The following is a 17,072-nucleotide window of genomic DNA, read 5'->3' as shown; positions in this document are numbered from 1 at the left end:
GAGGTTCTTGACTAGTTTGAAAGGTTTCTTGGTTTCATTTTTGATAGAGTTAGCTGTGGCTTCTAGGGTGTGTTTTTAAATTCTTTGTGTGAGGAGTACAGAGCTAAAAGATTCAATATAGTTTTTTTGTGTCAGACCTGTTCACTTATGTTGTAGGCCCTACTTTCAATTACATAGTCTTTGGAGTTCCAATATCTGTTTATGTTTGACCTTAGGCTTTTTAGTTTCTTTGGGACCAATTCATGTGCAACCTCTGGAAAAGCTTTGTTAATCCTGGTTAGAAAGCAGTTGGGGTCCTTGTCAGTTGGGGTAGTCCTAAGATCTGTACAGATTCTGTTTTGAGGGAAATTAGGTATGTTCCCTTGAAGATTTTGCTCTAACATTTTGGGTGTTTTGGTTGAACCCAATTCCTTTGTTAGCAACATAGTAGTTTGAAAGTTATTAGCAAGTTGGTGGACCGGTTGACTGCAATGGGATAGTCATTTTTTATTTTTCGTCTTGCCAAGATTATCCAGTCGTTCCATTTGTGTGCTTTTCCTGGTGCAAATTTGTTTTAAATCAGTATTTGTTATGACTGAAGTCTTGAAGAAAGTTTTGTTTTCTAGTGGAGCTGGAAATGAACTCAATAATTTCTTCCACAAATAGCAAATCTTCTCCTTGTGAATGGTAGATAGTGTGGATTATGACAAGTTTCGCGTCTGATAGTTTGATCTCAATGAAGAGGCATTGCAAGGTTGAGAGCTGATAGGGTATTTGTGAGGTACATTTGATACAGGCTTTAAGATTGCCTACAACATCTCTCGAGGTCTAACTGTGTGGGATTTGGGTTCCAAATCTGGTTGAGAATAGATGAGAGCCAAGTGTCTGTGAAGAAGAATATATCCAGGTTACATGAGCTGATCACTTCTTCAATTTTCATGTTGAGTTTAGAAGCTGATCTGTAGTTGTGATATAGACATCTGAGATGAGGCATTTCAGTTCTGGAGACGTGGAGGATTGGATCCAGACGGATTCTAATGAATTTTCTGTAGTTTGTTGGGAGTTTTTTTTGTTTTGTTTTTTTCCTCATTCACCCTAGGCAATGTGTGAAACCTCCTTTGCTTATCAACCAACATGTGGGAAGTTTTTCTCGGCCAGGTGTTACCCTCTCTTCTCGAACAATCCTTAGACTGTCCCAATTCCCTAAGGATTTCAGAGCAGGGTATATAATCATTGGACCAATAGCACGGAACCATTTCAATTCCAACATTCAGTACAGTACAATTACATACATCAATGATCTGATTTCCAATCCAACAATGGTACCCAAAAATTCCCTCGCACCCTATCCTTTCCCCCTATTGATTGATCCAAATCTGCTGTGCTGAAAACATCCCTAAGCCATTCTGCATGGCCTGGCGGGGCCTTCGACATGCATTTTCTACACATTTCTCGCCTCCCCAGCACTATTGCATAAAATACTAACTTCTTGTCAATCGATGTGCCAGGCCGCCCCTGCCGATCCTGGGCTTGAACGAAGATTATCAACTGTAAGGAGGGCTCTATTCCCCGCTTCAATATACTCGAAATTGTTCCACATACTCCTTCCCAAAAATGTCGAACATCCAAACATTCCCAAAACATATGAATATCTGTTGCTTGAGCCAAACCACATTTTGGACATTTCACCTCCTGCCCACCCTTCATTTTGGATAACTTCTCAGGAGAGATGTAAACTCTATGTATCGTGTAGTAGTGGTTTTTCTTCAGCGCAGCAGGTTTCACAATACCATAAAGCAATGCTAACAACTCTTTCCACCACCTCTTAACAGACTCTTCCGGAAAGAAATCTCCCACAACTCTGTGGGAAGATCAAACTCGCCGTCTACTCCTTCTAGGATCCCCTAATACCAAGCTGACAATTTGTGGGGACCTACTAAAGGGCTCGGGATGATCTCATCCAAAGGGTTATGCATCCCAACACCTTCCTTAATCCCCTTAGCCCATTCTCTTATTTGCAGAAACTTCCACCTAGACAGAGAACCCCCCGTTTTCAGCACCAATTCTTCCCAGGAAAGAAGATCCCCTTCAGGAAACAACTCTCCCCAGTACTCTACTCCAGCCAGTTTTATCGCTAAAATATCTTGAAAACATTCTGGGGTACCCGGGGAATCCCAAATAGGTGCATTAAAATTTTAATAATAGGTGAGTTTTGCCGATCGTCTAATCTGATACCAGCATTCTGCTAGTCCCCGCATAATTTTCAGCCTTATCTTTTTGAAGAATTTAGGGTCCCCGAATTTAAAAATGAAATTAGTTGACGCACCCTTGATATTAGAAGCCATTATCTTGAACATTAAACCCGTGGTTGTAGAGTCCGAAGCGGAGAAAGCTCTAAAATTTTTCAAAAGAAAAGCCCAAGCATAATATTGCAGTTCAGGTAATGCCAAACCACCCTTTTGCTTACACCGACTCAACTTTCTCCTGGAAATTCTAACCCCCTTAGAATTCCAAATAAAGTAGTTTATCAAGCACTGCATTTTTTCTATATATTTTTTCTGCATAGGGAGTGGAGAAGTAGAAAACAGAAAATTCCACTTTGGAAGGATAGACATTTTACCAGATTAACCCTGCCAATAATTGATAAAGGGAGATGGGTCCAGCCTTTTAATAGGCCCTTACATTCTAGCAGCAATTTTACCTGGTTCCTCTCTGCTAATTGATTAATGTTTTGAGGTATCAAAATTCCCAAATATCTAAATTCCTTCTTGCAGTAAACAGATTTATAATCCATGTTCCAGGCCATAATCTATGTTTTTTCCACATTCACGTGATACCTAGAAACCTTACCAAACTCTTCAGCTAGCCTAAGAGTCTCAGGAAATGCCGTTGATAAATTGTCTGTAAAAAGCAAAAGATCGTCAGCATACAAGGCTAATTTTTTCTCCCAACCCTGACAACAGAAGGGGGAGATCACCATATTCCGCCGAATCTTCCTTGCAAAGGGCTCCATATATAAGTTGAATAATACAGGAGATAACGGGCAGCCCTGTCTAGTGCCCCTAGCAATAACAATTGGACCGGTAAGATTCCCATTCACAAGTATTCTAGCAGTTGGGGCTCTATAGATTTGATTTACTACCCCGCACAAATTACTTCCAAAATGAGCTTTTCTTAACAAAAACTTTAAATAGCCCCAACTTACTTGATCAAAGGCTTTAGCTGCATCAATTGTGATAATCCCCAAAGGGGAATCAAACGATACCGCCATATCTATAGCTCCAATCAATTCATATGTCAACTCGTTGAGGTATCTGCCCTTCGAAAAGCCCTTCTGATCCGGATGTATTAAGTTGTTTACGACTCTATTTAATCTATCCGCTACGATTTTGGAAAACAACTTGTAGTCACTATTCAGTAGTGAGATAGGTCTGTAGGATGTACGATTAGTCGGATTTTTACCAGGTTTCAAAATCAACGTAATAACGGCATCATTCCATGACGAAGGCATATCTATCTCGTTAGAAAAAACCTTACCAAATAGTTCAAGCAAAATTGGACTTATTGAATCGCCTAAGACTTTATACACCTCCACTGGGATACCATCGGGGCCCGGAGCTTTCCCTTCTTTGCCCCCCACTAGGGCCGCCCATACTTCCCCAGCCGTAATAGGGCCATTAAAAAATTCCTGAGTTTGTTGTGAAATTTCTGGTAAGATATCTTGAGCTAGCCAGTCTTCCACCCACTTTTCTTGCCCGTCCAATTGTTCCGTATACAAAGATAAATACAAATCTTGAAACCCACGTTCAATATCCTCACTACGTGTCAATTTTTCACCTGTATCCTCAATCACTATTTCCTTAATCTGATTCCTGACCTGATCTGATTTAGCTTTCCAGGCAAGCAATTTCCCTGAACTTTCCCCATACTCAAAATGTTTTAATTTGCTAACCTCCCATCTTTTTGCAATGCATGCCTGTAGAATATTAGCCAATTGTGTTCTTAGCTTGGCCAGTTCCACTCTTCCTGCCTCCTCCTCCTGAGACCCACCCCCTTTATCAACCAACATTTCGGTTTTCATCAACATTTCCTGTTCTAAAGCCCTTATTTTGTCTCTGAACACTTTGCGTTTATAACATGAAATACAATTAAGCACCCCTCGTATTACTGCCTTAAAAGAGTCCCAAACCACTGATAATGATGCCGACCCTATATTGATATTGAAAAAAGACTCAGTTTCCCTGCGTAATTGCAACAAGACATCGTCATCTAATAATAGCGCACGCTCCAGTGTCCACCTCTTATACAGCCTTCGCTGGGGGGAAGTCAAGTGCAGTACTACCGCCGCATGATCTGATAAATGTGAAGGCAAATATTCGACCCCATCAACATTTTCCAACAGCCTTTCATCCACTAAGAAGTAATTGATACGTGACGCATGACTATGGGGGTCATTCTGACCTTGGCGGTCCTTGACCGCCATGGCGGAGGGCGGCGGAAGCACCGCCAACAGGCTGGCGGTGCATCCTGGGCGATTTTGACTGCGGCGGTAAAGCCGCGGTCAGAAAAGGGGAGCTGGCGGTTTCCCGCCGGTTTCCCGCTGGCCCAGGGAATCCGCCATGGCGGCGCTGCTTGCAGCACCGCCATGGGGATTCCGACCGCCTTCCCGCCAGCCTGTTTCTGGCCAGGATGGCGGGAACGGGTGCCGTGGGGCCCCTGGGGGCCCCTGCACTGCCCATGCCACCCCTAACAGGGCCCCACAAAGACAGTGAAAATCGCGACGGGTGCCACTGCACCCGTCGCACCCCTTCAACTCCGCCGGCTCCATTCCGAGCCGGCTTCATTGTTGAAGGGGCTGTCCCGCTGGGCCTGCCGGCAGTCTTCTGGCGGTCGCCCGCCGGCCCAGCGGGAAAGCCGGAATGGCCGCCGCGGTCTTTTGACCACGGAGCGGTCTTTCGGCGGGAACCGCTTGGCGGGTGCCGACCGCCGCGGTCAGAATGACCGCCTATATTTCTTCTTTCGCCAAATATCACACAAGCCATGATCTTTCATCATTCTCTTTAAAAAATATTGCGATTTGGGTGTACCTAAAGATCTGCAAGAGTCAGTTCTATCCAATCTATTATCCAGCACCACATTAAAATCACCCGCCATAATGACTGAATCTGAAAATTCAATTAGCTGAGAGAATACCTTCTTCAGAGGTTCAATATTATCACAATTTGGACCATAGAAACCAACCAAAACCAAAGATACTTCCTTAACCTGTAATTTTACTATGATCCAACGGCCAGCTTGATCTGCCCTTATTTCGAAAATTTCTGGTCTGGCTTGAAGCCCTGGTTTAACCAAAATAACTACTCCCCTTGTATGAAAATTATGGGAGGTGCAAAAACACATTTGCACCCATTTTTGGGTCCTAAATAGTTCTTTACACTCGTCTGCCGCCAAATGAGTCTCCTGCAAAATTAAGATTTGAGCCGACGAATCCTTTAAATATTGTAAAATTTTGTTTTGTCTCGACTTAGTCCTCAAACCATTAATATTCCAAAAGAGAAGTTTTATCGTAAGCCTCCCCTCCCCCTGGCCCTTACCAATTCTAACCATTTAAAACTAACCCGCCACCCCACCGTCTAGGTGCATGAGGAACTATTTCCGTGCTTATCCCAAAATACCAACCCCCTTGTACCCACCCCTCCCTGACCCCTCCCATGGAGAACCCCCCCCACTATGCCAGTCACCATGGGCCTAATTTTAGAGTGCCCTGCCTACCTGGGGGGCTCAAAATTCCAAAACTTATTACAATTATTACACATGATCGGCCAGTTCTTTCCTTATAACATCTAACAATTCATCTGCCCTATCTGTCTCCCTTATATTATGCATTTTATTATTGTACATTATTCGCAAGAATGCCGGAAATTTCAGCTGTGCCGTAACTCCAAGTTTTTTTAATTCATCCAGCCTTTTTCCCAGCTCCCACTGTCTATCCATTGTAATTTTAGATAGGTCAGATCCAATCTCAAAAGTCACATTATCCATCCTTAATGATTTCTGTTTTAGCGCATAAGTCAATATTTTCTCCTTTAGATGATAAGTTAAGAAATTAACCAACATTTTTCTCTGTCTTGTGCTGTTCGGCCGCCTTGTAAAGGGATCACAATGAACTCTCTGAATGTCTCTTTCAATCTCTTCATTGCTCTCTTCCAGCTCACAGACGGATTTAATTAGGGAAACAGCGTATGACTTAAGATTTGCCCCTGTTACTCCTTCCGGGACTTTTAACAACTTTATATTGTTCCTACGTAAATAGTTCTCCAGATGCTCAATCCTAACTTGTAATCCTTGGTCTTTTTCATTCAAGCCTCGGATTTCATCTTTATGGAGTTTCAACTCCTCCTTCATCCCCCCTACCGTCTCCTCCAAAGTCTGAATCCTCTCCATCAAGTTATCAATTTTTTTTTCCAGTACCTCACAGGCTTCTCGGATTTCCCCTTGGTTACACTCCGAGCTTGCAAACCCTTTCTTTATATCCTCCGAGATGGAGAGGATCACTTCCTCCATGGAGGGGGTGTACCTCAAGTCGGGGGCCACAGATTGGTCTAGGGGAGGACTGGCGACTAATTCTACCAGCCCTTCTTCCTCCTGTTGTGGAGTGGGCAAATTGCCACCTTGGCACGTCATGGAGGCATCGGATCCAACCTGTATATTCTCACGAAGAGTCAAATTATCGACTAAGGAGGGGGAACCCTCCTCATCCCCCTTGCCAGAATCTGTACCGTTTCCAATATCCTTGACAACAAGGGTATCCATTTTTCCTTGCCCCTGCACTAGCACAATATCCTCTGGCCTAGCCCTGAAATAGTATCATAAAGAAGGTGCCAGTCTATGCTTTATTTTAGATCTCCCTTCAATTCCTTCTTTTTTTTTTTTTTTTGTGAGTAATTTGCCTGGTCCGAAGCTTTTCCCTTCAGCTTCACTTGATTATTGCTGACCGTCTGATCCCTTTTATCCACCCTTATCCGCAACCCCTGCCCCCCTACCTGCCATAAGCTGATGGAGGACTGGGGTGGGGAGAGGCTCTTTTCTTCCTCTTGAGTCCTGGTTGCGGCCCCAGCACCAGCTACCGCCTTACTTGCTGTTTTAAAATTGTCTGAAAAAGCGCGCGTAACTGCGCTACCAGGCTCCCGGGATGCCTTCCCGGGAACCTTGCTGGTGCTAGCGCTGCCCGGATTCCCCCGGAGGGTAATCCTTGCCGAGCCTCTTCGCACCCGGCGGAGCTCCAGCGCGGCACGTCCCCAGTGCCGGAGTCTCCCACCGGGCGCCTCGTCCGATCTCCAACACGGCCGGCTCCCAGGAATTAGCGCATCCGCCTGACACATTCAGCCGATCACTACGTGCAAGTACCACGCCCCCCTGGAACGGCAGAAGGCGCGTCTAAAGAGCTGCGGCCTTGACGCAGCCCGCCATGTCCTCCTCTTGTTGGGAGGTTGTTGACACCATGGTGTGTTCCAAGATTTGCAACAATGGTGGGATTGCTTCGAGGGGGTGTGATTGGGGGCTCAGTAAACTGTGAGAAGAGCATTACATGAAGGAGAGCAATTAGCTAAAATTTAGTTCCTTGATTGATGCCAAAGCTCTTTCTTCTAAAAGGATGAGTGATATGATTGTGAAAGTGGAGAAGTTTTTGATCAGGACAGTAAGGGCCATATTTATACTTTTTGACGCAAAACTGCACTAACGCAGTTTTGCAACAAAAAAATTAGCGCCGGCTAACGCCATTCTGAAGCGCCATGCGGGCGCCGTATTTAATCAATGACGTTAGCCGGCGTTAGCCGCCGGCGCTGCCTGGTGTGCGTGAAAAAAAACGACGTACACCAGGCAGCGCCAGAGTAGGGGGATATGGAGCTTGGGCGCCAAAAAATGGGGCAAGTCAGGCTGAGGCAAATTTTTCGCCTCAACCCGATTTGCGCCATTTTTTTCGACTCCCAACCCCCATAGAAATGACTCCTGTCTTAGCAAAGACAGGAGTCATGCCCCCTTGCCCAATGGCCATGCCCAGGGGACTTCTGTCCCATGGGCATGGCCATTGGGCATAGTGGCATGTAGGGGGGCACAAATCAGGCCCCCCTATGCCACAAAAAAAAAAAAAAAAATACTTACCTGAACTTACCTTAATGTCCCTGGGATGGGTCCCTCCAGCCTTGGGTGTCCTCCTGGGGTGGGCAAGGGTGACAGGGGGTGTCCCTGGAGGCATGGGAGGGCACCTCTGGGCTCCTTCCGAGCCCACAGGTCCCTTAACGCCTGCCTTGTCCAGGCGCTAAAAAACGGCGCAAAAGCGGCCGTACATCATTTTTTTTGACCCACCCACTCCCGGGCGTGAATTTTGCCCGGGAGTGTAAATACGGCGCACATGCCTCGGAGTCAATTTTTTAGACGGGAACGCCTACCTTGCATATCATTAACGCAAAGTAGGTGTCCACGCTAAAAAATGACGCAAACTCCATGGACTTTGCCGCTAGACGCGTCTAACGCCAAAGTATAAATATGGAGTTAGTTTTGCGTCGGAATTGCGTAAAAAAAACGACGCAATTCCGGCGCAAACAGAGTATAAATATGCCCCTAAGTTTGTTTCAAGGGTCATTGATCATGGCATGTAGGTTATAGAGGTTGAGGTCTGGAGGTTGTGTGTTCATTGTGGAGAAGAGATATAGGGGCTTGTGATTGATAGTAGGTTTAAAGGGTCAATTGAAGAGGTTGGAATGTGAGGAGATGAGGCAAGGGGGAATTCCAGGTGGCATTGGGTGTTTTGATCAACACTGGTTAGGGGATAGGATGTGCAGAAGATGAGAAGGGGTTGTCCCTATATTTTGTTTTGTTCGGGAAAGGAGTTCCAAGTCGTTCTGATTGACAAGTGGTTGGTTTATTGTGGCACTCAGGTAGATGATCATTGTGGTTTTGTGGTGATTCATCAAGCAGGGGCTGCAAAAAAAATGCAAGGCCCCAAAATGCAAGGCCCCATAGACTTTTAATACCACTAATACAAAAATTACTGAACAGATCTACATTAAATTTGACAGAAGAATAGATATTGGTCCAGAACGTGTACTTTTTGTGATTGGGTGTAAATCTGTTCAGTAGTTTTTGGCTAATAAGGATCAAAATGATTTGTATATTCGGGCGGTTGGGTTTGAGGACCTCTAATGGGGCATATTTACAAGTGCCTTGCGCCACTTGTGAGTCACTTTTTGTGGTGCAGGCCCATATCCACAAGGCCACACAAAGCCACTTTGCATGGCTTGACATGGCCTTGTAGGTATGAGTAAGGCAACGCAGCACAAATGGCTTTGTGGCCTTACTCTGGGTTGAAGAGCCGTTCTATGGGTTTTCAATGCAACACCCATGGATTTTGATGCATTACAAGATTTACAAAGATTTGTACACCTGGGAATATGTCAAAAGCTTACACCTCCTCAGGGGAGATGAAATAAGGAGAAATAATGTATCCTCGTCTTTTCCTCTTTCTGTGCATTCTGCAGCACACATAGAAGGAGAAAAACGCCTCCATTGATTGTTTTTGTGCAGGATGTTGTCCCTTCCTTCACAAAAGCAATCACTCCTACAATGTAGACTCCCTTGCACAATGGTACAAGGGTGCCTGTGTTAGCGCATTGCAGCTATTTGTACACCAGTACTATGGAAGAGGACAGGAATGTGGTGTATTTTGTAGTTATGGCACATTCCTGCCCCTTTCTTTGAACTCAAGGCAATGCAGCAAGAAGCTTTAATATTTTACATGTGTTTATGTTCTGATTACCTAAGCAGCTTGTTTCCCTTTAGTCAACTTGCTCCTACGGGAGAAAGGCTACTCTGCACTCTGCTTGGCTGCCTGCAACATGAGAAAAAATGTTGCAGGGAGCCATTACAGGAGTCAGGACTTAGGGCCAGATGCACTTGCATTAGAAATACTGATTTCCTAATTGTGATTACCGCTGAAAAAAACGTTTTATTCCCAAATAGGAATTCCTAGTCATTTGCACATTGACATACCTCATGAAGATAATTGAGGTAGGTCACAATTTGAAAATCCTCTAAAGGGATTGCAGCCATTACAGGGATGGTGGTCTTCTGAGGTCAGCAGACCACCGTGTTTGCCACTGCTTAATAATAAAGCATTTTATTTAAATGCAGCCCACAAATGAATGCCTACTCTTAAAACATTAAACTTCAAAGTTTCATTTTTTCTTTGTAAACATCTCCTATCTTCTTGTAAGTAAAATGGGCTGCATTTACAAAAAAAAGTTTGCTTTATTAAAAAACAATCACAGACATGGTGGTCTGCTGACCATCCCAGTGATAGCTCTGGTTCCTAATGGGTCACAATTTCCAACCTAATATTCATGATGTAGGTCAATTGTGATCCCATTAGGAACAGCGAAATTAAACTCAATGGTTTTGGTACATTAGGAATTGTGACTTTTCTGAATGTGAATCACAAAGAATTACAATTTGGAAAATTCCAAACAATAAAAATCTAGAGATATGGTCCAAATTTCGTAAAATGAAAAACAACAATTTTTTAAAAGCACATAGAAGTTCCAAAGACCTCCTGTAACATTAAATTATTCATATTAGTTAAAAGACTTAAAGCAGTATCACATGTTAAGGTCGTATTGTAATCAACAGTCCAATATCAAATGAATGCTAGTAAAAATGTTTGATTTTATAAAATCACTATAAAATACAAAAAACATTATTTTAACACTATGCAGAAAATAAGGTTTTGTATATGAAAGGTTACAACCTAATTAAACTATGAACACCTCCAATGTCAAATATAAACAACATACTCTTTCTTGAGATGAAAATTACTTTCCATGGCCAATAAATCCAAACTATTGGACAATTGATTGTTTGTTGGATAACTAGTCCATGTCATTTAAAATTGATAATTTTAGTGCTTCACAGTTATTTAGCTCATTCATGGGGAAAATGTCCCAGCATTTAATTTCTCCCTCTAATTCAGAGAGATCTCTGATCATTTTTAATCATTTTAATAGGTGTTTGCCTTACGTTCTTTCAATCAAAACTGATAGTTCCCAGCAGTAACACAGATTTAATTCATACTCTCATTTGCAACACATTTCCTAAATAATTGTAATGTCTGAACTCCAGCATTTATTTACCAAGGAAGAATATTATGTTCACTGTGCAGGCTCTAGATCAGTGGTCCCAACCTGTGGTCCTAGACCCCTGGGGATCTGTGAAGCCTCCTCAGGGGGTCCACGACTGCTTAGAAAATTAAAAAAGATTAACAGATTAGGTCCCCAGCTTTCAGTACTGACTCAGTAGTGGGTCCCCAGATTCGAATAATGATTCAGGGAGGGGGTCTCCGGGATTCAGTAATGATAACGAGGGGGTCCACAGAAGTCAAACGGTTGGGAACCACTGCCCTAAATCATAGATCCCTTTGGTAGGTTAAATAACATCTTTAAGATGAGTCAAGGCTGTCCAGAGGCATACAGTGTCATAGGTGGTCATTTGCCTTTAGTTTGTGTCAGTGTTAGTCAAGCAGGGTATAAGCAGGTACCTGGGGCTTGTGAATTCTCTAAACTCATTTGAGAGACAATGGGCGCAGGGTCCCCAAGTTGTATCAAATAGTGACAGTGAGCTTGTGACTGCTGCCTTCAGTTTTTCCATTTTTGATATGTCCTCTAATTTATGGAGCCAGTCTATATATGTTGGAATTGTGTGAGCCTTATTTAGAAGCACTTTAGTTAAAAATATATATCATCAGATATTTCTTCATTATTCGGGTTGGTTGGTTCAGTGTTATTTGATGGCTGTTCTTTTTTCTTCTTTTCATTCTTCTTTCTTTTGAAATATACTTTTGGGAGGGATAAATGTTTTGGATAAGGATAGCTAATTCATTTTTTGTTTTTTAATTTTTTTTGGCTGTTTCTAAACTTTAAAAAAAGATGCTAGTAATACATTTTATGGGTCATGCATTTTCCATAATACTTACAATCCATTTCATTTTGTTGTGGTATAACTATGCAATACGTATGAGGTCTGGTCTGATTTTATGTGTTGTTTAGTTAATATTTTGGTACTTGTGTTTTGGAAATATTGGGCCGTATAAACCTGGTGGTGACCGCCAGGACCGTGGTGGTGCGGTGATTCGAGCAATAAACTATGACCATGGCAGTAGCGCAGAGGTCGCGCCAGCGGCACCACTAGATTTCATCTACATGATGGTCTGGCAGTGTTGGCGGTCCTAATCTGTCAGGGAAGTGCTACAAACAGCGCTGCCGTGTGGGTTACGACCCCCTTCTCCGCCAGCGATTTCATGACAGTAACTCTGCAATGAAAAGGCTGGTGGAGACGGGGTGCAGGGCCCCCCCAGGCCAGCCCATTCACAACAGTGAACAGTGTGATGCACTACAGCATTACCTCTGGCTCTATTACAAGCCAGAGACAATGCTGTAGGCCGTTTCCTGCTGGGCCAGCAGGAAACTCGTAATGGCCCCGACGGGGAGGCTGCCATACTGATGGCAACCTATCAGTCTGGACTTCGCCAATGCCACAATGAGGGCCATAATGTTTATATGTATACTATTTATTTATTCGTCTGTGTATTAAAGTATTTTTTCTGTTATTAAGTTTAAATGATGCCATAATTCAGTACTTACTTGGTAAATGAAGGGACTTTATTTTTGGAAAATATTGCTAACCTTCATGTTGAAGATTTAGTGAGTCAAATTGATGCTTTCAAACTGTGGTGGCTGTTTCTGCAGCAGTTAGATGCATGTTTTTATTTCCTTGTTATACTATTTTTTATCTGGAGAAGTGTTTCTATTTGTTTAAGTTTAATGTCATTAGTGGCTGTTGTTTTAAAAACATTTTGTACCTTATATTGGAAATGCTAATTAAGTTTGGTTTTCTTGTTATTTGTCTGTTTCCCTATGACATGAAAAAAACTGAAGCTACTGAGATAAGCAAGAGCTAACAGGATGTCATAGTTATTTGAAACAGTCAGTTAAAACACACTGTTTTATAAGTTTGAAACTACTGACATTCACCAGTTTGAGTTGTCTTTTTTTAGCTATAACTTGTATCCTACAATACACATTGTTGTCATCAATGATGCAATTTCAGATGTTGCATTGAAGTTATTAATGATGTCATTGAACAAGTCAAGATTAATGTACTATAGGAGGTAATTAGGAGTGCATAGTGAAGGAGTGACTTATAGGTATTTTAGGGCATACAATTTAGCTACTTGAGATAAATATAACAGGTGAATTTATGTGGTTTTGTTCAATTAAAACTGTATGTTTTCACTGACAGTTTGACCTAACGATATATACATTCTTATTTTCTTTCTTTTTGGATTTTTGTGTATTAGAAGTATATACAATATATTATGGTTTTGTTTTGTTGCAGGAGTAGGGAGCCAAAATGTATTTACCAAGACTTAACATGGTTGTGTGTGATTAGATGATGTATTATATGGTCTCCATTTTAAAATGGCCGACACCGATGCAACTAATAGTGATAGTCCTTTGATGATGTTGTTTGTTTTCGTTTTCGTTTAAATATATGCACGAGGGAGCATATCTCTTGATCTGTGAATAAGGAGCCAGTACTCCGAAAAGCGTCAGGATTTACAGTCATTAATAAACACGTTCTTGCTTGGAGTACCTGCCCGTTGTTTTTCATCAAGGGATTGTGTCCCTGTGAGTCTTGAACAACGTTTATTTATATATATATATATATATATCTATATATTTATATATATTTATATATGCAATACAGTGAAAGTGAAAGCAGTACACATTTTCAGTAATTCAGTATGAATTACCACTAACATTATAAGGCCCCCAGGTCAGCACCAATCTTTGCAGAAACACTTCTGCGCCAGGCTAACAGTGTGCCATTACTGGGCTGTACACATTGCTAGTCTTACATGCACAGATCACTCATGTGCACACTAGCATATACAAACATGTTCATGTACCTTAGCTGCTCCTCAACTGCCTTATCTTAAAAGACCAACACTGTCAGTAAACAAGCTCAGTCCAATTACCATGAACTTCCTGTGAATAAGGCGGGACCCCAATTGTTACCACATAAATTTACCACTAGCTCCTCATTCATGTTTCGTCCAGTGAGCCCATAGATTTCTACTTTTATAACATAACAGGACTCTAGTCTGCAAAACCACAAATATCTATCCCCATCTTTGGGCTGTACCCCTATTCTGTTCATACTAAAAAGTGTCAGCATGGTCCAATTTCCTTGATGGAATTTTTCAAAATGACTTGCCACTGGGTATTTTTGGACTTTGGTGTGGATGTGTTTCAGAATCCATTTCTTTACGTGGACCACAGTGCTGCCATTATATTGTTTTTTTTGCCCTGACATTCTAAGCAATAAACAGCAAACTCAGTTTTACATGTTATGCATTTGTCTATACTTATAGCTTGATAGAATGGAACGTCATATTTTGTCTTGTGATAACTATATTTGCATGCCTTGCACTGTATACACTGGGCAAAAACAGTAGTTGTTACTCCCAGCCATGTTTTCCTTTCTCTTTTGAGGCCAAAATGACTCCTTCCCTCATAATCCCTTTAGCTTTTTCATCTTCTATAGGTTATTTGTGGGCTTGGTCCATTAATTGAACTGATAGTTCTATCATTTTTATGAATGTTCTAGTTTTTTGTCAGAATCTTCCTGACCTCTTTTGATTGCCTATGATAGGTTGTAATTATCCTAATCTGATTTTAACTATATCCCTGGGTTTCAACTCCCAAACATTTGCTGGTCCTATGTGGGTGTCTGTAGAGGAGGACTTCTCTGTTGACCAATTTTACTTTCTCAGCTGTAATAGCAGTGATTTTCTGAGACTATTCTCTCTCGTTAAAATGATCCATCATTTGCTTCAATCTAATAGATTCCTTACATGGGATATAACATTTAAACCTTAGAGGATGGCTGCTCTATTCATGTATGATTGTGTTTCCTGCACTTTTCTTTCTAAAAAGCGAGGTCACTTGAGTGTCTCCTTTAACTTCCACTCTAATACCTAGAAACTCTATTGAGCTTTTGTTATATGTCACAGTAAACTGCAATGTCAAAGAATACTTATTCATCTGCGTCACATAGCATGCAAATGGTCAGTAGTGCCTTTTCATATGACAAAAATGTCACCTATGTAGCATAGTTACATTGTAACATCTGTCATATATTCATTCATGCACGGATCTACAGATACCTGTTCCTCCCACCAGTCCATCACAAAATTGGCATAGCTGATGGTGAAACAGGTACCCACATCTGTTCCTTGTAATTGTTTGTAGAGACAACCATTAATCATAAACACATTTTCATGTAGGCAGAAAATGATCATATCCTATAACATCTTATTGAGCTCTAATAAACCAGTGTGTCTAACTTTAAGATAATGTTCACAACCTTTTAGTTCCTCTTGGTGGCTAATGCATGTGTACAATGATTGTACATCTAGTGTGACAAAACTATAGTTTTGGTCCCATACAATCAGATCAATTTGTATCAGAAAGTCCAAGCTAGCTTTCAGAAATTATGGCAAAGTCTTTGTGAATGTATAAAGAAACTAACCAGTAAACATCTAAGTGTGTTCCTGATGACTCCCTATGGCCTAAACTAGAGGTCACCCTGGGGGATTATCTATACTGTTATGCACAATGGGCAATAAATAAATAATTGGAATAGTTCTCAGTTCTCAAAAATAAATATTCATCATTACATATTAGTCCCTCATCTCTCTAATGTTTTAGTAGGCTGTGATATCTCTGGGTGAGGGCCTTGTGGCATTCCATGTTGATTTTCCTTTCACATTTTGGGCCTGGTTTATACTTTTTTAGCACCGCATTTGTGTCATTTTTTATGCAAAAGCGGCGCAAACTTACAAAATCCAATTATATTTTGTAAGTCTGCACCTCTTTCGCATAAAAAATGACGTAAATGTGGTGCTAAAAAAGTATAAATCAGGCCCTTATTTTTCCCAACTGTTCCTGTAATTCCTTCAGAAACATCTCCATACACTATAGCACCACATTCGTACCTTTATCTGATGGTTTGATCACATAATCCTTATTTTCTGCCAATTGCTTTATTGCTTTATAGTGACACTTGGTCCGATTCTTCCCATGTTTCTTAAATGACTGTCTTCTCATATGTTTAAATTCCTTGACTGTTAGCTCATGAAACAGATGATCATTAGCTTATGAATAGTAGAACAAATGTGGGACAAATCTAGACTTGGATTTAAAATACCTTTACTGCACAAGCTAGTTGTAATGCCTATTTTGTTAAGCGTATTGGCCATTGCTGTTTCAGTTCTTTCAGTCCCGTGTTCCGAAATGCCTCAGTTTTCATTTAATTAATTTAGATTGAAAGCATTCCAAAGCCCTTCTGCATCTTCCACTGTCCATACTGTATTGGGTTTTCTTTCCTCTGATCGCAATTTCATTTTGTTTTCTGTTAACTTATACCCCTTTGCTAGATTTAGATTTCTAATGAAGCAAAATAAATCAATCCTGATCTTTGTGTAAATTAACTCGAATGTTTGGTATTTATTTTTTCCTTTGTGAGTGCTTTGGGGAAATATTGATCACTGTTTTCATAATAGCAGAATTACATATTTTCTCTTTCTTTATGGCTTTTCTCATCTCTTTGGCACTTGTTTTTGTTGTAGTCTCTTATTTTTCCTCACCCATCCCTGTTGTTCGTTGGCCTTTGCATGTACTGACTGCCCTTCTAAGTACTCTGTATTCATCTAAAACAAAAAATGCCTCATTCTATGGAGTTTTCATCTCCCCACTCTCGCCTTGAAACACATCAGAGTTTTTTGTCTGAGCTGTAGTCAACTTTTCCCTTTTTTGACCTTCAGTTTCTGCTCCAACTGCCTCGTCTAACTTTTTCAAAATTCTGCCACTCTCATATCCGTTTCAAAATGTCATTGTTTTCTTTTCATAACCTGTTCATATCTTTTTAATCTTAGTTCCATGGCCTCTTTGAATTTCTTTATTTCAGTTTGCTCACTA

The sequence above is a fragment of the Pleurodeles waltl genome, chromosome 6, assembly GCF_031143425.1.
Source record: "Pleurodeles waltl isolate 20211129_DDA chromosome 6, aPleWal1.hap1.20221129, whole genome shotgun sequence".
Classification (NCBI taxonomy): Eukaryota; Metazoa; Chordata; class Amphibia; order Caudata; family Salamandridae; genus Pleurodeles; species Pleurodeles waltl.
This window is presented reverse-complemented; position numbering follows the sequence as displayed.